The sequence below is a fragment of the Solanum lycopersicum genome, chromosome 11 (genome assembly GCF_036512215.1).
Source record: "Solanum lycopersicum chromosome 11, SLM_r2.1".
Lineage (NCBI taxonomy): Eukaryota > Viridiplantae > Streptophyta > Magnoliopsida > Solanales > Solanaceae > Solanum > Solanum lycopersicum.
Window position 1 is genome coordinate 28,695,445 of NC_090810.1, and position 23,857 is coordinate 28,719,301.

Below are 23,857 nucleotides of genomic sequence, written 5' to 3' on the forward strand. Positions count from 1 at the left end.
ATTAATGGATGGTTCATAAAATTCTGAAGAAAATTAAGCTCTATTAATATTTTTTTAAAAACTGTTGGTTTCGATTAGTTTGGTGGCATGGTTGAAATGTGTAGTAATCAAGAAATGTATTATGAGGATCCCAAGAGAATTGAGGCAGTTCGTAATTGGGCCTCAACTATTTTAGTTGTGATATTTAAAGTTCTTAGGCCTGTTTATTAGTATCGATGGTGCTCTCATTCGTTAAATCTGCATTATATTGATTAACCAAGAAGAAAGTGGTTTTTTGATTGTTTGATGTGCGTGAGGTGAGCATTCTAAAGCTCAAATTTGGGATATTCACATGTTCCAACTAAAGGAATCATGTCCTATTTATACTTAAAGAAGAATTGGAATTATTCTCTTTATTTGGTTTCATGTTCTATTAGGAAAATGGTTGACAATGTAATCATATTTGTAGTTGCGTTTGAATTGTAAGAAAAATCATAACTTTATAATTAGAGGATGGTTTTCAGAGAATAATTCAATTACTCATTAGAATTTTCTTGAAAGACATTTGGACTTAAAAGAGGTTTTTGAGAGAGGTTTAAACAAGAGAGAAGAGAGAAGAAAAAGATTTGTTTTGCGACGGTCTTTTTCTCCGACCAACAACCTTCATATAGTGTTCCCCAATTAAAAACTGTTGGATTGAGCTGAAATTTGAACCGAGTGTTTCTGACCTTTTAGTGGTTGATTTGAACGGCGAAGATGGGATTCACTGATCAACAAGATACTATTTTAGGTCCGGAACAACAACTGTGTTTGGGAGGTGTTTCTTTCTATTTATCTTTTTGTTGGGTATTAATGTACAAAAGTAAGTGATAGCTTATGCCTTGAAGTAGTTGAAACAGATTAACGAGAAGGATTATCGTATCCATAATTTGGAGTTGGTAGTTGTATTATTCACATTGAGGTTTTGACGGTATTACTTTTATGGTGTGTATTGTGAGGAGTTGCAGGATCACGATAGTCTTCAATATATATATATATATATATATATGTATATATATGTATATATATTTCAATGAGAGAAATATCAATCTGTGACATCAAAGATATTTGAGTTTCTCAAGGACTATGACATCAATATCTTTTATCATATGAATAAGACAAATATGTCAGTAGATATATCAAGTGGAAAGGCGATGAGATGAGTATAGGAAAGTTAGCTTCCCTGCAAGTGATTTCAGCTTCATTTGGCCAGGGATATTTAATCATTAGCCAATACCTTTGCAAGACTTAATATTTCTAATTTGATAGAGTTGTGTATTACATTGAGGCGGAGTTATCCTTATTGGATTAGATCAGGTCTTATCAGTTTGATGATGGAGATTGATCTAATATTTTAGACAGTGTGTCACATGAAATATAAAAAATTTAAAACTTTATGGCGAGGGAGTTTTTGAGTTTTTTAGATAGGTTGACTAGAATAATCATGGATAATGCCCATAATTGAAGGTATACAATTGATCCAAGGTCTACTATGATGTATCGTTATCAACAAATGATGTATGAACACAAACAATCTTGAGACGTTATTGAAAGAACACCCATACTAGAGTAGAAGTTGGAAATGATTTTACGGACTTTGTGGTGGGGTTCCCTACGGACCTTGGGTAAGGGTTGATGTTGTTGGGGTCATTGGGAGTCGATTGAGAAAGTATACATATCTCGTATTAATTTAGACTATTTATAAGTAAGAGAAGTTAATACTTTTTTGATTGAGAGATAGTTTTATTACATGTTATGTATTATTTTATATCGAGACATATAAATTGTTTTTTTTATTTTTTGGCTTTCTATGCAAAAGTAGTTGAGACTCTGGTTGATCTTAGTACATCCCTACATACACAGACTGTTAGATAGTTTTGAACAGACTATTGAGGTCCTTAAAAATATGTTGTAGGGGTAGGTAATCACTTTGATGATTATCGGGGATAAATATTTGCTTTTAGTGGAGTTGCATACGATAGGACTTGTCATTTTAATATTACGTTGGCTCTATTCGAGGCATTGTATGGTAGGATACCTAGATCTTTAGTTTGTTGGTGTGAAATATTTGACGCTAGTTGTAGGCCACACATCTGCATATATAGAGAGTGCTTGGACAAGGTCATCTTGACTCATTATAGGTTTCTGAACGCTTAGGATATGAAAATGAGTAATGCAGATTGAAAGGTTCAGGATTTTGAGTTCACAATTAAGAACACATTTTATTAAGGTTTAACTCTCAAAGGATGTAATGAGATTTGTAAAGAAGGATAAGTCAAGTTGTGGTATATTAGCCTTCTTGAGATTGTTCAGAGTATATGTGAGGTGGTTTATGAGCACCTTTGTCACCTAGCTTGTCGAGTATTCACATTATATTTTATATCTTATTGCTAAAGAAGTACCATCAAGATGGTTCTCATGGGATTTAATGAGATTACGTGTTACTTGTAAGAATGACTTTTAAGGAGAGACCAAGAACCATCTTAGATAGATGAATGTAGAAATTGAGGTTGAACAAATTTCTCCAGTAAAAGTTCAATGGAACAATTGTGTGATTGAGAAAGCTACCTGAGAGATTGGGTAAAACATGTGGATCAAATATCTGTAACTTTTTGAGCATTCATAAACATTCTATTCTTTTATCTTTCGAGGACGAACATTTTTTTTAGTGGTAGATGATGTAACAACCCTCTTGGTCGTTTTGAGAACTAGAACTATTTAAAATCTTCCTATTAAATTTTTAAATGGAAACAATGAAATATTTGATACGAGAATTTACATGATTAAAATTTTAATAATAATTAATATAGTAAATAGTTAATGGGCCTATTTTATAATTCCTTTTAGTATCATTTTATATTTGTCCTGTTAAATTAATTAAGCTAAATAAAGAGGGGTGAATTATTTATTAGTCGTAACTCAAAAATAATAACTATAGGGCAAAGTGCAGCGGTTTGCTACAGTGTTACAGTGGTTCCTATTAAACACTTAAATTTCTTCAATTTGTGCATTAAAATTGTGCAATGCTCCTATAATAATTTTGTTTAATACAAAAAAAATATCCTATTCATTTTATATTAATGGTAAAGGGAAGGACAGTGGTCTGTATCGTCCTACAAGAAAAAGTTAGGTTTGTATCGATTAAATCATTGTCTCATTTGATTTATATGAGAAGAATTGTTGGAAATTTGTTTTATAAATAAAACGAAATAAAAGAGAAGAGGAGCAGCATGTTGGGATGGAAAAATGAAGTCAAATAGGCTCTAGCCATTATATGGTAATGAATAGTAAATGGTGGGTGTGACGATTGGAGAGAGTGTGACAAAGTAAAAGTTTGAACGTTTTGCCAAGTTTAAGTGTTTCGAACAAAAATAAAATGAAATAATTTTGATATAGTTTTCCATCAAATTTGTGGGTACAGATTTCCTTTCATAGGAAATATAATATCATTTTATTTCACACTTTTAAGATGGTTTGTTTCGTGAAGATGTACTTGGTGTATTATACCATAGGAAACTCTAATAAGTTCATGAAATTGAAGGTTAATCCTAGGCTTGGAATTTAAAAAATATGTGTCATGATATATTAGTTCACATAACAATTAAGAGCTCTAATTATAACAATTTAATGAGTTTTTTTTTTAATTTAAGTTAGAAGTGTAGTAATGTGAGTGTCTCTAAATTCACTTACTTACGAATATTTCCTAATTGGTAAATTAGAAACGTTCGAAAACTTTGGGAAAACAAATGAAAAAACTGTGATGATTGGTTGCACGTGTTTGGCGTTTAAGGTATTTTAATACTTTTAGACTTGTTCAAGAATATTTTCCTAATTAACAATTAAAAATAAAATAGACAATAGGTAAGGTTGAAAGATGGGAGTCTCGGATGAATGGTTTGATGGGCATTGGTACGAGTACCAATGTTATTAAGGGAAACAATATTACTATAGTATGCGGATCGTAAATCAAAGAATGTCGAAGCATATGGGATTAGATGATCTATTATTGAATTGAATTCCTTGTTTGGTTGTGTTTTTTATTTAAACATGTATATTTGAAAGAGTTGAGATGGTTATGTATTATGTTGATATTTGATTGATTGAGATGCATCATCATCCCCTTTATTGAAACAATATTGTCAACATGCATTCACATGAGATTGCGTATATGTTGGGCACGTGGAGCTCGTTGGTTAGATGTTAAGATAATAATTGTTGCTGGTGTAGACCGTCCGTGCGGAAATTTTTTGATATTATGATAGTGTGTTAAAATCGTCCGCACAGACACGTGGAAATCGTCCGTGTTGGAATATTGACCTCTCGAGTCCCCCATGGATCATGAATTCTCAATGTAATTTAAAGGAGTATCATGTATATACATTTGAGAGAGAATACTGGGTATTCTGAGGCATATTATTTCATGATGTCATAATGCATTGCATCTCGTAACATTTTTTATTCTTGATGATTATGATTTTTATTGGTGGTTGAAAAATAATTGATATTTGATTACCTCCATTTGATTAAACTTGACAGGTAAGTGTTATATAGACGTGAAAATAAAGAAATAGATTTTTCTTATATAAAATCATGTCATTTATTTCTTCGTTGTCGGTCATTGAGATATATAGGTAACACGTGGTTTCATACTTTTACTACACTTGATAAACTCTTTTGTGGTGCAAATTAGATTTAAAATTTGGTCACGTTCTTAGAGCTTTGGATAAGAGTTTGGATTATCTTGGAGTTGTGGTGCGCATCTTGGGATATTCTGCGGCCCACACCTTCAATATGTAAATCTCCTAATTATATAAATTTAATTGTATCGATCAATAAAATTTTATCAATATCAAATCTCATATATAAATCTCCTTAAATTGCAAATCGATATTTCATTAATTGATAATGTATTTCATTTATAATTAATAAACGTATTTCATACTAAAATGAAATATCCTTTACATTTCATCATAATTAGGAAGTTATTACTACACTGGAACTACATTCAAGCTCGAAAGTATATAATAATTCTATCTCGCATTTCATACTTGAATGGAGTATATGTTAACTCTTTACCTCTACATCATAACATGAGACATTAAGTTCATGATTAGACGATGAACTTATAGATTTGTATATTACTGTAGAATTATAAGTATAATTATATCCTAATTCATAAAAACGTAGTTTCGTATTCCAAATATGGATTACAGATGTTTTTTTAATTTATTCCACAAAATGATACAAAATTGTTACATTTTTTGAATAATTAATTGTATGTTTCGAATGAAATTTTTGTCTTATGATAAATAACAAAATTATAATTAATAGAAATATTTTAAAGAAACGACCTCCGGATGTCGATTTTATTAAAAGTAATTGGATATAATAAAAAAATTATGACCTCGTGACGTCGTTATCACATTAAATTTTAAGATGAGTAAAATGTGATCATATTAATTAAATAATATTTACATTGAGAGGTCAGTATTTTATATTATTTTATTTTTTCACTTATTAAAATCATCACCCGGAGGACGATTTATTCAAAATTAATTGATCCTATTTATTTTTTGGAAGCCATTGTAAAAATATTTAAATTAAAATTAAAAATGGCATAATATTTATTTTTACCGACTTCCTAAAGTCAATATTATAATATTTTTTGTTTTTATTTTACACAAAGCCATCCGCATGTGTCACGACCCAAACCGGATCGCGACTGGCACCCACACTTACCCTCCTATGTGAGCGAACCAACCAATCTAAACCTTAACATTTCAATATAATATAAACAGAAAGTAATGCGGAAGACTTAAACTCATTAATAAAATCAATAACTATTATTATTCAACATCTATTATTCCCAAAACCTGGAAGTCATCATCACAAGAACATCTACCTTTAAATTACTAACTAAGAGTGTCTAAAAAGCAAAGAATACATAAGAAGCTTGTCCATGCCGGAAGTTCAAGGCATCAAGACATGAAGGAGAAGATCCAGTCCAAGCTAGAAGCGTTAGCTCACCCTGAAGATCCGGTGTGGCGAAGACTGGCTTGAGTTACTGTAGAGTCGAAGATGACGGCACGTTTGTTGCACTCCACAAATAACAAGAAGAAAAACATAAAAGTAGGGGTCAGTACAAAACAAGGGTACTGAGTAGATATCATCGGCCAACTCAAAATAGGAAATAGTATATATATCAATATTATCGTAAATCAACTGTAAAACTCAACATGTAGCAACAACAAGTATTATAATCATCAATAAGTACCATCAAGTTCATCAATGAGGGCTCAAGCCTCAATACCATACTCATTTGGGAATTACGTATATTAAGTTGAGTATATTATCATCTTTCAAGATTCATTATCTTTCCTTCTCTTGTGTCGGTACGTGACACTCCGATCCCCTACTACTATGTGTCGGTACGTGACACTCCGATCCCCTAATTCTATGTGTCGGAACATGACACTCTGATCCCCTATTTCTATGTGTCGTAACGTGACACTCTGATCCCCTACATGTGTCGGAACGTGACACTCCGATCCCCTACATGTGTCGGTACGTAACACTCCGATCCCCTACATGTGTCGGAACGTGACACTCTGATCCCCTAATTCTATGTGTCGGAACGTGACACTCCGATCCACTAATACTATGTGTCGGAACGTGACACTCTGATCCACTAATATCATTCTGTAAATCATCAAGCCTTCTCTATTCCAAGGCATCATCAATCACATTTCTTTAATTCATCAAGCCTTCTTCTATACCAAGGCATCATCATTAATAATGTATATTAAAGTTTCTTTTCAAGATTTGGGATTCAATATTTTCATCATGCTTATCTTATCACAATCACATAATCATATTCGTGCAAACATACCATTAAGCATATAGTACGGTCCGTCCTGCAGGTCGTCGCAAGAGTCAGAGAGTCAATTTCCACTAAACAATCTATGACGGTCCCTCACGCCTGTGACGGTCTATCCTGCCATTCCGTCACGAAGTTCAGAGAGTCGATTTTCAGTACCCAATTTCAGATTTTCTAAGTGTTTTGAAACGAGACCCTGCGACGGTCCGTCGTTCCCATGATGGATCGTCGTTTAGTCCGTCGCCTCAGCCTGTTTTTCCAGAATTTAAGTTTGTTGCTCAAAACGACTAAAAAGGTCGTTACAATAGATACCAATTTACCCATCGTTCGTCCCCGAACGATCAAAGGAAGGAAAACAAGGGCAAAAAGGAGTACCTGAATCTGTAAACAGATGTGGGTACTTTTCTCGCATATCCGCCTCCTTCTCCCAAGTGGCTTCTTCAACGGGTCGATTCTTCCACTGCACCTTTATGGATGCAATCTCTCTTGACCTCAACTTGCGAACTTCTCTATCTAAAATAGCAACAGGCTCCTCCTCATAAGACAAGTTCTCATCAAGTAAAACTGAATCCCAACGGATGATGTAGTTTCCATCCCCATGGTATCTTTTCAACATCGACACATGGAATACCGGATGCACTCCGGACAGCCCTGGAGGCAAGTCTAACTCATAAGCCACCTCTCCTACTCGCTTAAGTACTTCAAATGGTCCAATGTACCTTGGACTTAGTTTACCCCTTTTACCAAACCGCATCACCCCTTTCAGTGGTGAAACTTTCAAAAAGACTTGTTCACCCTCCATGAACTCTAAGTCTCTAACCTTTCGATCTGCATATTCTTTTTGTCTACTTTGTGCCGCTAAAAGCTTTTCTTGAATACACTTCACTTTTTCCATCAAATACCTCAAGAGATCAGTACCCCAAGGTCTAACCTCGAACGCATCAAACCAACCAATGGGAGACCTACATCTCCTCCCATACAATGCTTCAAATGGGGCCATATCAATGCTCGAGTGATAGCTATTATTGTATGAAAACTCCGCTAAGGGTAAGAAGCTATCCCAATGGCCACCAAACTCTATCACACATGCACGAAGCATATCTTCCAACACTTGAATCGTTCTCTCAGACTGACCATCGGTCTGAGGATGGAACGCAGTACTAAGGTCCAACCTAGTACCCAATTCCGCATGCAATGTTTTCCAAAACATAGAAGTAAACGGCGTACCTCTATCTGATATGATGGATAGTGGAACCCCATGCAATCGCACCACTTCCGAGATGTAAAGTTTGGCTAACTTTTCTGCATTGTAAGTCACCTTGACCGGAATGAAATGAGCAGATTTAGTTAACCTAGCAACAATCACCCAAATGGAGTCATACTTACCCATTGTCTTCGGAAGACCAACCACAAAATCCATTGCAATTCTTTCCCACTTCCATTCCGGAATGGGCATTCTCTGAAGTGTTCCTCCGGGCCTTTAGTGTTCACACTTTACTTGTTGACAGTTTGGACATCTGGCAATAAAATCAACAATATCACGCTTCATTCTACTCCACCAAAAGTGTTGCTTTAGGTCACTGTACATCTTGGTTGCACCCGGATGTATCGAATACTTTGAACTATGAGCCTCTGTCAGAATAGTGTTGATCAAATCATCAACTCGGGGTACACATACCCTTCCCTTGATTCTCAAAACACCTTCCTCATCGATTTGTGCTTCCTTAGCCTCCCCTCGCAATACTTTATCTTGGATTCGCCTTAGTTTCTCATCATCAAACTGTTTTCCCTTAATTTTGTCAAGAGAAGAAGATCTTGACTCCACACTAGCCAACAATCCTACCTTCTCATTTACTTCTAGCCTCATCAAGCCGTTAGCCAGAGTCTGAACCTCTCTAGCCAATGGACGTCTAGAAACTTGCAAGTGAGCTAGACTTCCCATGCTTCCCGCTTTTCTACTTAAAGCATCCGCCACAACATTCGCCTTCCCCGGATGATACAAAATAGTGATGTCGTAGTCCTTCAATAGTTCCATCCATCTCCTCTGTCTTAAGTTCAAATCTTTCTGAGTAAAGACATACTGAAGGCTACGATGATCCGTGTAGACCTCACACTTAACCCCATATAAATAGTGTCTCCATTGTTTTAATGCAAACACTACCGCAGCCAATTCCAAATCGTGGGTCGGATAGTTACGTTCATGCACCATTAATTGCCTTGAAGCATAAGCAATCACACTCTTCTCTTGCATTAGTACTGCACCCAAACAAGAATAGGATGCATCACAATAAACAATGAAGTTCTTACCCTCTACTGGCAAGGTAAGGATAGGTGCGGTAGTCAACAAAGTTTTGAGCTTCTGAAAGCTTTCCTCACATTCATCCGACCATACAAATGGGACATTCTGCTTAGTCAAGTTCGTCAATATGGAAGCGATAGAAGAGAATCCCTTGACGAATCGGCGGTAGTAGCTAGCTAACCCAACAAAGCTCCTTATTTCTGACACATTAGTAGGTCTTACCCAATTCTTCACTGTCTCCATCTTAGAAGGATCCACCATCACTCAATCCTTAGAAACCACGTGTCCCAAGAAGGACACTGCATCTAGCCAAAACTCACACTTAGAGAACTTGGCATAAAGCTTTTTCTCCCTTAACATTTCAAATACCATTCTCAAATGCTCTTCATGTTCCTTCTTGCTCTTTGAGTATACCAATATATCATCAATAAATACGATCACGAAGAGGTCCAAATATGGCTTAAAAATCCTGTTCATCAAGCTCATGAATGCAGCAGGGGCATTCGTAAGACCAAAAGACATCCCTACAAATTCGTAATGCCCATACCTCATTCGAAAAGCAGTCTTTGGCACATCCGTTGCCCGTATTTTCAGTTGATGATAACCGGATCTCAAGTCAATCTTAGAGAAGACACAAGCACCTTGTAACTGATCGAACAAGTCATCAATGCGAGGAAGAGGGTACTTTTTCTTTATGGTTACCTTATTCAGTTGTCTGTAGTCTATGCACATTCGAAAACTGCCATCCTTTTTCTTTACAAACAAAACCGGAGCACCCCAAGGAGATGCACTTGGTCTAATGAAGCCTTTGTTCAATAACTCTTGAAGTTGTGCTTTTAACTCTCTTAACTCCGCGGGAGCCATTCAATAAGGGGGTATCGAAATGGGGCGAGTACCCGGTTCAAGGTCAATACAGAAATCAATATCCCTATCTGGTGGCATACCAGGAAGATCTGCAGGGAACACATCCAGAAACTCATGATCCACCGAAACCGACTCAATCGAAGGTACTTGGGTAGTGTCATCCTTGAGATGTGCCAAGAAAGCTAAACACCCTTTACCAACCATTTTCTTAGCACGAAGAAAGGAGATGATACGCACCGGATTGGAAGTGTAGTCACCCTCCCACACTAACGGATCTTTCCCAGGCTTGGATAATGTCACCGTTTTAGCATTACAATCCAAGATCGCAAATTGCGGAGAAAGCCAAGTCATACCCAGAATTACATCAAAATCATCCATTTCTAAGATAACCAAATCTACATAAGTGTTGCTCCCCACAAAGTTCACCAAACAAGACCTATATACCTTTTAAACTACCACAGACTCACCCACCGGAGTAGAAACACGAATAGGCATATCAAGTAATTCACAATGTAAGTTTAGACCATTAGCAAATGAGGAAGATACATAAGAAAATGTGGATCCAGGATCAAATAATACAAAAGCCATGCAATCACAAACCAGAAGATTACCTGTGATGACAGCATCAGATGCCTCCGCTTCAGTCCGCCCAGGGAAAGCGTAACAATGGGCCCTATCATTTGTCTGTGCATTGACCCTTTCATGTTGTGATGTAGTGGCTCCAGTTTGCCCATCACCTCGACCATTTTAGTGACCACCATTACCTCGACCACCACGTCCTCCAGAATAACGGCCTCTACCATGACAACCTCTACCTCTAGCTATTGGGGGTCTATAACTTTGTCTGGGACAATAATATGTCCAATCTCCCCACATCCATAACATTCTCTGGAGTCAATCCTAGGCCCCTCAGAGAAGTGTTGACAGGTCTGAGGTGGTCCCCCAACTACAGTCTGTAGTGAAGACTGAATTGGTCGGACTGAGTAACTTCGCGAACCCTGTCCTCTAGTGTAAGAACCATTAAACTCACCTTCCTTTCGAAGCCTTTTTGATGTCGATGTTGGGGTGAAGTCGTCTGTCTTCACTCCTTCCACTTCTATCACAAAGTCTACCACTTCTTGGAAGGATTTTACCGTTGCCGCTACCTGTAAGGCTAAAATCCGCAATTCTGACCTCAACCCCTTCACAAACCGGCAAATCCGCTCTTGAGGATTGAAATAGAGTTGAGTGGCATATCTGGATAGTGCACGAAACTTAGCCTCATAAGCATTAACTGACATCCTACCTTGCTCTAGGCTGAAGAACTCATCCCTTTTCCTATCCCTCAAAGTCCGGGGGATATACTTCTCCATAAACAAACTAGAGAATGAGGCCCAAGTCATCAGTGGTGCCTCTATTGGTTGACACTCGATATGTGACCGCCACCACATTTTGGCGTTCCCTTGAAACTGATAAGTCACAAACTCCACACCAAACCGTTCTACTATACCCATCTTGTGTAGTAGCTCGTGACAGTCAACCAGAAAATCATAAGCATCCTCCGATTCAGCACCCTTGAAGACCGGAGGTTTCAATTTCAAGAACTTACTGAAAAGTTCATGCTGATCATTTGTCATTATAGGCCCAGTAGTCAGACGTGGAAATGTGCCTATGTCCAATGGAACATCCATGCGGGGAGCCATAGTAGCTGCATGTTGTACTTCTGAAACTGGAGGTGTTGGTGCAGAAAACACTAGAGGTGCCTGACCTTGATCAGATAACCCGCTAAGATAAGCCAGAACCTGATTGATCATCTCTGGGGTAGGTTAGGGTGGCGTTTCCTCATTTTGCACTTGTTCAGTTTCCCCATCCTCCCCTTCTCTTATTACTTCCTCACTCGGTGGAGGAGTCACTGCCCTAGTATCAGATGGGCTAGGTGTTCGTCCTCTTCCCCTAGAGGACGTCCTCCCATGACCTCTTCCACGACCCCTCGCCGCTGTTCTTCCTCGAGCTCCAGCCCTAGTGGCTGGCTCAGTTGTTTCTTGTCTGGCCGGTGTTGGTGTTGACGTAGTCGTTGCTCTAGTTCTAACCATCTGCGAAAGAGAGTGAAGATTGTCAGATAGCAATTCGTATCGCCTAGATACCAATTGGACTCAAGTAGTAGCACGAAAGGAAGAATGAAAGAGTGAAATTTTCCTAAAGTCTTATAGCCTCCCAAGGAAAAGTAAAGGCGTCCCCCTACCGCTCCTTAAGACTCTACTAGACCTGTTCTTGTGTGATGAGACCAACGAACCTAATGCTCTGATACCAAGTTTTGTCACGACCCAAACCGGATCGCGACTGGCCCCCACACTTACCCTCCTATGTGAGCGAACCAACCAATCTAAACCTTAACATTTCAATATAATATAAACAGAAAGTAATGCGGAAGACTTAAACTCATTAATAAAATCAATAACTATTATTATTCAACATCTATTATTCCCAAAACCTGGAAGTCATCATCACAAGAACATCTACCTTTAAATTACTAACTAAGAGTGTCTAAAAAGCTAAGAATACATAAGAAGCTAGTCCATGCCGGAAGTTCAAGGCATCAAGACATGAAGGAGAAGATCCAGTCCAAGCTAGAAGCGTTAGCTCACCCTGAAGATCCGGTGTGGCGAAGACTGGCTTGAGTTACTGTTGAGTCGAAGATGACGGCACGTTTGCTGCACTCCACAAATAACAAGAAGAAAAACATAAAAGTAGGGGTCAGTACAAAACACGGGTACTGAGTAGATATCATCGGCCAACTCAAAATAGGAAACAATATATATATCAATATTATCGTAAATCAACTATAAAACTCAACATGTAGCAACAACAAGTATTATAATCATCAATAAGTACCATCAAGTTCATCCATGAGGGCTCAAGCCTCAACACCATACTCATTTGGGAATTAAGTATATTAAGTTGAGTATATTATCATCTTTCAAGATTCATTATCTTTCCTCCTCTTGTGTCGGTACGTGACACTCCGATCCCCTATTACTATGTGTCGGTACGTGACACTCCGATCCCCTAATTCTATGTGTCGGAACGTGACACTCCGATCCCCTAATTCTATGTGTTGGAACGTGACACTCCGATCCCCTACATGTGTCGGAACGTGACACTCCGATCCCCTACATGTGTCGGTACGTGACACTCCGATCCTCTACATGTGTCGGAACGTGACACTCCGATCCCCTAATTCTATGTGTCGGAACGTGACACTCCGATCCACTAATACTATGTGTCGGAACGTGACACTCCGATCCACTAATATCATTCTGTAAATCATCAAGCCTTCTCTATTCCAAGGCATCATCAATCCCATTACTTTAATTCATCAAGCCTTCTTCTATACCAAGGCATCATCATTAATAATGTATATTAAAGTTTCTTTTCAAGATTTGGGATTCAATATTTTCATCATGCTTATCTTATCACAATCACATAATCATATTCATGCAAACATACCATTAAGCATATAGTAGGGTTTACAATACTACCAATACATATCCTTCACTATTAAGAGTTTACTTCTGAAGCATGAAAACCATAACCTACCTCCACCGAAGAATTGAAATCAAGCAAGTTAATCCTCAAAGCTTGGTGTTTTCCTCTTCTTCTCGATCCTTTCTCTCTCTCCCTTCTTGTTCTTTCTATTTTCTTATTCAAACCCTCTTTCTTTTACCCTAATTAGTATATAATTAAGAATAAAAGATGGCAATAATTCCCCACTAATTAACTTAGGGTTACCTCTTTTAACCCCCAAGAATTTGAGTTATTAATATAAACCCACAAAATCTATAATTAAGGAAGGAATAGTCCAAAAACGTCCCTTAAAACGTGTAAGGAAATACGATTCTGCCTGGGATTTGCGCAACCTGTGACGGGCCGTCGTGCCTGTGACGGTCCGTCCTGCAGGTCATCGCAAGAGTCAGAGAGTCAATTTCCACTGAACAATCTATGACGGTCCGTCACGCCTGTGACGGTCCGTCCTGCCATTCCGTCACGAAGTTCAGAGAGTCGATTTTCAGTACCCAATTTCAGATTTGCTAAGTGTTTTGAAACGAGACTCTGCGACGGTCCGTCGTGCCCATGACGGATCGTCGTTTGGTCCGTTGCCTCAGCCTGTTTTTCCAGAATTGAAGTTTGTTGCTCAAAACGACTAAACAGGTCATTACAGCATGAGATCGATATTCGGCTGTAATAAGAATATCGACATTATGAGGTCGGTATTTGAATGAAATAAAATCTCTTACCTCATTTGAAAGAAGTAAAAATACCGGCCTTAGAAAGGTGGTATTTTTATTTCACGCAAAATACTGACATCATGAGGTCGCTATTAGCATAAAATAAAAATACCGAGCGCATGTGTCAGAATTTTGATGAAATGAAAATATCGACCTCATGAGGTCGGTATCTGCATGAAATAAAAATACCGAGCTCATGAGGACGGTATTTTCATGTAATGAAAATACCAATCTCATTAGGTCAACATTTATTATTAATTTGTTTCTTAATTTATATAAGACCGTCATTCAGAAGACGATTTATTGTATTTTTATTAAAAATATTAATTTATTAATTTTATGGAAGTTATTATATAAATACTTTAGTAAAATTAACATAATTGTATAATATTTCATTTTACCAAATGTCTGTTCTCGGTAATATAATATTATTTCGTGTATTTTATACAAAACTGTACTCTGGAAGATGATGCAAATAATATTAAATCAAAATATTTCAAAATATTATTTTATATATTTAGTTGAGTAAAATAAAATATGATTTTTTTTAATACCGACATCAATAGTTCAACTTTTATTGTAATTATATTTTTTCGCGAAAAATATCGACCTCATAAGATCGAAAAAATTTCCCCGCTTTATTTTGCTTGAAGAACGACTAGTTGTAGTCAATCTTCTAAAGTTTTTATAACTGTTTTATTCTTTTTGACAATAGTGACATCCAGAGGTATAAAATTACCGATTTCCATTTGAGGTCGGTAATTTTTAGGTCAATATTTACTTTTTTTAGTAGTGTATCAGTCATTGAATTATACATGTCTCAGTTATTAATGCATCATTATCAGATTAGTTTGAATGTTCAGTTTGAGTTAACCGATATTTAAAGAACCTCAATTATAATAAGTTAACCACTTAATTTATTGGGAATAGCATAATATTGAGTTATTCAGTGTAACCAAATAGTCATAGAACTACTAGCTAAGTAGGTTGTAAGTCCCCTCTGTGGGCATCAATTTACTGATCACACCAAGTTTCCTTTATACCTCTGGCAACATATATTGGGTCCTCTTGATGGGGCGTATACATCATACTTCATATTTAGCTCATGTAGTTTTATTATCAATGATTAGTAGATCCGCCAGTTCAATAAAATTAAATTGCATTGACCGTTATATCAGTATATCCAGTATTCAGTTTCAGCATGTTATAAATTGATCACCGCATTTAATTATATCAGCATTGAGTATCATTATTATGTTCGGACTATATCATTATTTTATTGCCTTATTAAGTTATATGTAATTTCAGCTTTATTCTATCTTGCATTCCTAGTACCTTCCAAATACTGACTAAAATGTGCGCTACATCTTCTAGTTATGTAGGCTTAGATTCTCAGCATCCATTTCACGCTTATATCGGTTACTAATCTCCAACTCAGCAGAATCAGTAATGAGACCTCTTTCTCTGAGGAAAATAGTTATGAGTTTCTTTTCAGTATTTTTAGTGCTTTAACTTTAGTTTTCCTAGACTTATTTGGTGCTTGTCCCAACAGGTTTAGTCAGTTCAAGGCTTATTTAAGACATAGTTAGATTCAACTTAGTGTTGAGTTAATATCTTTTTTGTTTTAAACTCATTAGTATTTAACTTATCTCGGTTATAGTATATGTGTATTCACCATGTTTTTATTTAATTTATCATTTAGCTTCGGGGACAGTTTATTATCTTTAGTATGCTCATGATCATGCTAGTAGAGTTAACTTGAGATCACATGTGGTACTAGGTCTCATGTCTCCATTTTGGGGGCTAGTTCTGGTTGTGACACAATAGACATCCAATAAGACTACTTTACCAAACTTTTGAATCTTCCCTACACTTCGCCAACACCCTTCTTTAATTTTTTATTCACAACAAGTGAAGTTGCAATAACTTTGCACTTGTCAAGCCTGAACCTTTTTAACAGATTCAATGTATACCTCTTTTGGAGCAAGAAAATTCCATAACAAAATTGAGATATCTCCATTCCTAGAAAAACATCATTTCTCCTAGATCGGACATTTCAAAAACATGTAGCATTTGTTTTTTAACTTTTGAACCGCAAGACATCTTTCAAATGATTTCATATAATCCTCGACATAAAATGATATCATACTCAACATCCCGTTTTCTTGGTTTTTGAAGTATAATGTTGTCACGACCCAAATCGAGCTGTGAATGGCACCCACATTTATCCTCCTATGTGAGCGAAGCAACCAATCTAAACCCCAAAATTTTACCCATAATAAACAGAATACAATGCGGAAGACTTAAAACTCATTAATAAAATCAATTAATAACTTCTAAAACTCAAACACTTATTATTATCCCCAAAATCTGGAAGTCATCATCACAAGAACATCTATCCTAAAATTACTAATTCTAAGAGTATCTAGAAAACTAGAATAAATAAAAAGCTAGTCCATGCCGGAACATCAAGGCATCAATACATGAAGAAGAAAATCCAGTCAAAGCTAGAAGCTTTAGCTCACCCTGAAATTTGGTGTGATAAAGACTGGCTAGAGTTGCGGTTGGGTTGAAGACAATGGTACGTTTAATGCACTCGACCATGACCAAAAGGAAAACATACAAGTAGGGGTCAGTACAAAACACGAGTACTGAGTAGATATCATCGGCCAACTCAAAATAGAAAACAGTATATATCAGATAATATCATAAAATCAACTACAATACTCAACAGGTAGCAACAACAAGTACTATAATCATTAATAAGTACGCCAAGTACACCCATGAGGACGCAAGCCTCCATACCATACTCATTTGGGAAATAGGTTCATTAAATCTGAGTATATATAATTATAATTCAAGATTTTCTCTCTTTATTCCTCTTGTGTCGGAACGTGACACTCCGATCCCCTAATACTACGTGTCGGTTCGTGACACCCGATCCCCCTAATACTACATTTCGGTTTGTGACTCCCGATCCCCTAATACTACGTATCGGTTCGTGACACCCGATCCCTTAATAATACGTGTCGGTTCGTGACACCCGATCCCCTAATACTACGTGTCGGTTCGTGACACCCGATCCCCTAATACTACGTGTCGGTTCGTGACACCCGATCCCCTAATACTACGTGTCGGTTCGTGACACCCGATCCCCTAACCTCATTCTTTTAGTTCATCAGGCCTTCTTTTATACCAAGGCATCATCATTAGCAAGAGGTTTTCAAGATTTAGGATTCAATAGAATCATCATGCTTATTTCATCACAATTATATCATCACATCATCCAAACACACAATTAAGCATATAGAAGAATTTCACAATACTACCCAATACACATCATTCGCTATTAAGAGTTTACTATGAAATAGCATAAAATCCACAACCTACCTCCACCGAAGAATTGAAGTGAAGCAATCTACTTTCCCAAAGATGCGTTCTTCCTCTCTCTCAATCGATCGTTTCTCCCTCTCTCTCTGTTCTTTTTCTTTTTCTTATTCAAACCCTCTTTCTTTTACCCTAATTAGCATATAATTAAGTACAAAAGATGACTAAAGTAACCCACTAATTAATTTAATGTTATCTCCTTTAACCCTCAAGAAATTGGATTATTAATATTCAACAACTAACTTTATAATTATAATCAGAAATAGTCCAAAATGCCCCTTATAATATAACTAGAAATCTGACCCAGCCTGGGATTATGCAGTCTGTGACGGACCGTCGTGCGTGCGACGGTCCATCTTGCTGCTTCCGTCACAAAGTTCGGAGACTAAATTTCACTAAAGGATCTGTGATGGCCCGTCACGCTTGTGACGGTCCGTCCTTCCATTCCGTCACGAAGTTCAGAGAGTTGATTTCAATACCCAAATTTCAGAAATCTATGTATTTTGGAACAAGACCCCCTCGACGGTCTTTCGTGCCTACGATGATCCGTCATGGGATCCGTCGTCTCAGCCAGTTTTTCCAGAAATAAACTCTGCTGCTCAAAACGACTAAGCAGGTCGTTAAAATAGATACCAATTTACCCATCGTTCGTCCTTGAACGATCACAAGACGAAAAACAAGGGCGAAAAGGAGTACCTGAATCTGTAAACAGGTGTGGGTATCTTTCTCGCATATCAGCCTCCTTCTCCCAAGTGGACTCTTCAACTGGTCGATTCTTCCATTGAACTTTGATGGATGCAATCTCTCTTGACCTCAACTTGTGGATTTCTCTATCTAAAATAGCAACAGGTTCCTCCTCATAAGAAAAATTCTCATCAAGCAGAACTGAATCCCAACGAATGATATAGTTTCCATCCCGATGGTATCTTTTAAACATAGACACATGAAATACCGGATGCACTCCGGACAGTCCTTGGGGCAAGGCTAATTCATAAGCTACCTCCCCCACGCGCTTCAGAACTTCAAATGGACCAATATACCTTGGGGTTAGCTTACCTCCCTTACCAAAGCACATCACCCCTTTCATGGGCGACACCTTCAGTAAGACTTGCTCACCCTCCATAAACTCCATGTCTTTAACCTTTCGATACGCATATTCTTTCTGCCTGCTTTGAGCCGCTAAAAGCTTTTCTTGAATGCATTTTACTTTATCTAATGATTCCCTCAGAATATTTGTAACCCATGGTCTAACTTCAAATGCATCAAACCTTCCAATGGGAGACCTACATCTTCTCTCATACAGTGCCTCAAATGGGGCCATATAATTATTTGAGTGATAGCTATTGTTGTATGAGAACTCTGCTAAGGGTAAGAAGTTATCCCAATGACTTCCAAATTCTATCACACATGAACGAAGCATATCCTCCAACACTTGGATTGTTCGCTCAGACTGACCTTCGATCTGAGGGTGAAATGCAGTACTAAGGTCCAACCTAGTTCCTAATTAAGCATGCAATGACCTCCAAAACTTAGAAGTAAACTGTGTGCCTCTATCCGATATGATGGAAAGTGGAACTCCATGCAATCGAACAATTTCTGAGATGTAGAGTCTGGCTAACTTCTATGCATTGTAGGTCACCTTGACCGGGATGATGTGAGCAGACATAGTTAATCTGTCCACAATTACCCAAATAGAGTAAAACTTCCCCAATGTCTTTGGAAGACCAACCACGAAGTCCATTGCAATTCTCTCCCACTTCCATTCAGGAATGGGCATTCTCTGAAGTGTTCCTCCTGGCCTCTGGTGTTCATACTTTACTTGCTGACAATTTGGACATTTGGAAACAAAATCAACAATGTCACGCTTCATTCTACTCCACCAAAAGTGTTGCTTTAGGTCAGGGTACATCTTGGTTGCACCAGGATGTATAGAATATCCGGAACTATGAGCCTCTGTAAGAATAGTGTGGATCAAATCATCAACACGGGGCACACATACCCTTCCCTTAATTCTCAAAACACCTTCCTCATCCATTATTGCTTCTTTAGCCTCTCCTCGCAACACCATATCCCTAATTTGGCTTAGTTTCTCATCATCAAACTGTTTTCCCTTGATATTGTCAAGAAAATAAGATCTCGCCTCCACACTGGCCAAAAATCCTCCCTTCTCATTTATTTCTAGCCTCATTATGTCATTAGCCAAAATCTGTGCTTCTTTAGCCAATGGGCGTCTTGAAACTTGCAAGTGGGCTAGACTTCCCATGCTCCCTACCTTTCTACTTAAAGCATCTGCCAAAACATTAGCTTTCCCGGATTATACAAGATAGTGATATCGTAGTCCTTCAGTAATTCCATCCATCTCCTTTGTCTCAAGTTCAAATCCTTCTGAGTAAAAACATACTGTAGGCTACGATGATCCGTATAGACTTCACATTTAACCCCATATAGATAATTTCTCCATTGCTTTAATGCAAACACTACTGCCGCTAACTCCAAATCATGGGTCGGATAGTTACTTTCATGCACCTTTAATTGCCTCGAAGCATAAGCAATCACATTCTTCTCTTGCATTAGAACTGCACCAAACCCAGAATAGGATGCATCACAATAAACAATGAAATTCTTACCTTCCACTGGCAGGGTAAGGATTGGTGAAGTAGTCAACAAGGTCTTGAGCTTCTGAAAGCTTTCTTCACACACGTCCGACCATACAAATGGAATACTCTGCTTAGTCAAGTTTGTCAATTGGGAAGCAATAGAAGAAAATCCCTTGACAAATTGGCGGTAGTAGCCAGCTAAACCAACAAAGCTCCTTACCTCTTTAACATTAGTAGGTCTTTCCCAACTCTTTACTGCTTTGATCTTAGAAGGATCCACCATCACTCGATCCTTAGACACTACGTGCCCCAAGAAGGACACTAAATCTAGCCAAAACTCACACTTAGAGAATTTGGCATAAAGCTTTCTCTCCCTCAATATTTCCAATACCATTCTCAAGTGCTCCTCATGTTCTTCCTTGATCTTTGAGTATACCAATATATCATCAATGAACACGATGACAAAGCGATCCAAATAGGGCTTAAAAATCCCGTTCATTAAGCTCATGAACGTAGTAGGGGCATTTGTAAGCCCAAAAGACATTACTAAGAACTCATAATGTTCGTAACTGGTCCAAAAAGTAGTCTTGGGCACATCCGTTGCCCGTATTTTTTGTTGATGATAACCAGACCTCAAATCGATTTTTGAGAAGGTACAAGCACCTTGTAACTGATCGAACAAATCATCAATGTGAGGAAGAGGATACTTATTCTTAATAGTTACCTTGTTCAGTTTCCTGTAATCTATGCACATCCTAAAACTTCCATCCTTCTTCTTCACAAACAAAACCAGAGCACCCCAAGGGGATGCACTTGGTCTAATGAATCCTTTGCTCAACAACACTTGAAGTTGGGCCTTTAACTCCCTTAACTCGGCGGGAGCCATTCTATAAGGGGGTATGGAAATAGGGCGAGTACCCGGTTCAAGATCGATGCAGAAGTCAATATCTCTATCCGGTGGCATACCAGGAAGGTCTGCAGGAAACACATCTAAAAACTCATGTACTATCGAAACTGACTCAATTAAAGGTACTTGGGTAGTATCATCCCTGAGGTGTGCCAAGAAAGCTAAACAACCCTTACTAACCATTCTCTTAGCACGAAGAAAGGAGACGATAAAAACCGGATTGGACGTGTAGTCACCCTCCCACACTAACGGATTTGTCCGAGCCTTGGATAACGTCACAGTTATAGCATTACAATCAAAGATTGCAAAATTTGGAGAAAGCCAAGTCATACCTAGAATTACATAGAAGTTAACCATTTCTAAGATAACCAAGTCTACATGAGTATTGCTCCCCACAAAAGTCACAAGACAAGACCTATACACCTTTTCAACTATCACAGACTCACCCACCGGAGTAGAAACACGAATAGGCATATCAAGCAATTCACAATATAAATTAAGTCCATTAGCAAATGAGGAAGATACATAAGAAAATGTGGATCCAGGATCAAACAATACAGAAGCCATGCAATCACAAACCAAAAGATTACCTGTGATGACAACATCAGATGTCTCCGCTTCGGATCTCCTAGGGAAAGCATAACAATGGGCCCTATCACCTGTCTGCCCGTTGCCCCTACCATGTTGCGCTGCAGTGGTTCCAGTTTGCCCCTTACACCGGCCATTTTGGTGACCACCATTACCTCAGCCACCACGTTCTCCCGAATAACGTCCTCTTCCATGACCACCTCTACCTCTGATCATTGGGGGTCTGTAACTCTGTTTTGGACAATTTCTCCTAATATGTCCAGTCTCTCCATATCCATAACATTCTCTGGATTCAAGCATAGGTCCCTGTGAGAACGAGGGAGTCTGGGGATAACTTCCCAACTCAGAGAAATGTTGACCGGTCTGCGGTGGACCTCCAACTACAGTCTGTAGTGAAGACTGAATGGGTCGGACTGGGTAACCTCCTGAACCCTGTCCTCTGGAGTAAGAACCATTAAACTCACCTCCCTTAAGAAACCTTTTAGATGTCGATGCCATGGTGAAGTCATCTGGCTTCACTCCCTCCACCTCTATCCCAAAGTCTACCACTTCTTGAAAGGATTTTGTTGTAGCCGCTACCTGTAAGGCTGAAATCCACAAATCTGACCTCAACCCCATCACAAAACGGCGAATCTGCTCTTGTGGACTGAAACAAAGCTGGGTGGCATACCTGGATAATGCGCGAAACTTAGCCTCATATGCAGTAACCGACATCCTACCTTGCTCTAGGCTCAAGAACTCATCTCTCCTCCTATCCCTCAAGGTCCGGGGGATATACTTCTCGATGAATAAGTTAGAGAACGATGCCCAAGTCATAGGTGGTGCTTGTGCGGGTTGATATTCAACATGTGACCGCCACCACATTTTGGCATTTCATTGAAATTGGTAGGTCACAAACTCGACGCCAAATCGTTCTACTATACCCATCTTATGTAGTAACTCATGACAGTCAAGCAAAAAATCATAGGCATCCTCAGATTTAGCACCCTTGAAGACTGGAGGTTACAATTTCAAGAACTTACTGAAAAGTTCATGCTGATCACTTGTCATTATAGGCCCTGTAGTCAACCGTGGAAACGTGCCTATTTCCAATGAGGCATCCATGCGGGGAGCCACAGTAGCGGCATGTTGTACCTCTGGAACCTGAGGTGCTGGTGCAGAAAACACTGGAGGTGTCTGGCTCTAATCAGATAACCCGCTAAGATAAGCAAGAACCTGATTAATAATCTCTGGGGTAGGTTGGGGTGGTAATTCCTCATTCTGCACTTGCTCAATTTCCCCTTCCTTACCCTCTCTAACTACTTCCTCAGTCGGTGGAGGAGTCACCGTCCTAGTACTAGATGGGCTAGATGCTTGTCCTCTTCCTCTAGAGGACGTCCTCCCACGACCTCTACCACGACTTCTTGTCACTGCTCCTCTACGAGCTACAGCCCCAGTGGCTGGCTCAGACGCACCCGGTCTTGCGGGTGCTAGTGTTGGCGTAGTTGTTGCTCTAGTTCTAACCATCTGCGAAATAGAGTGAAGATGGTCAGATTCCAATTTATATCACCTAGATACCAATTGGATCCAAGTAATAGCACTAAAGAAAGAAAGAATGGAATTTTCTAAAGTTTGTCATGACCCTAATGCTCTGATACCAAGTATGTCATGACCCAAATCGAGCCGTGAGTGGCACCTACATTTATCCTCCTCCGTGAGTGGCACCAACCAATCTAAACACCAAGATTTTAACCATAATAAACAGAATACAATGCAGAAGGCTTAAAACTCATTAATAAATTCAATTAATAACTCCTAAAACTCAAACACTTATTATTATCCCCAAAATCTAGAAGTCATCATCACAAGAACATCTATCCTCAAATTACTAATTCTAAGAGTATCTAGAAAGCTAGAATAAAAAAAGCTAGTCCATGCCGGAATTTCATGGCATCAAGACATGAAGAAGAAGATCCAGTCAAAGCTAGAAGCTTTAGCTCACCCTGAAATATGGTGTGATGAAGACTGGCTAGAGTTGTGGTTGGGTTGAAGACGACGGTACGTTTGCTGCACTCC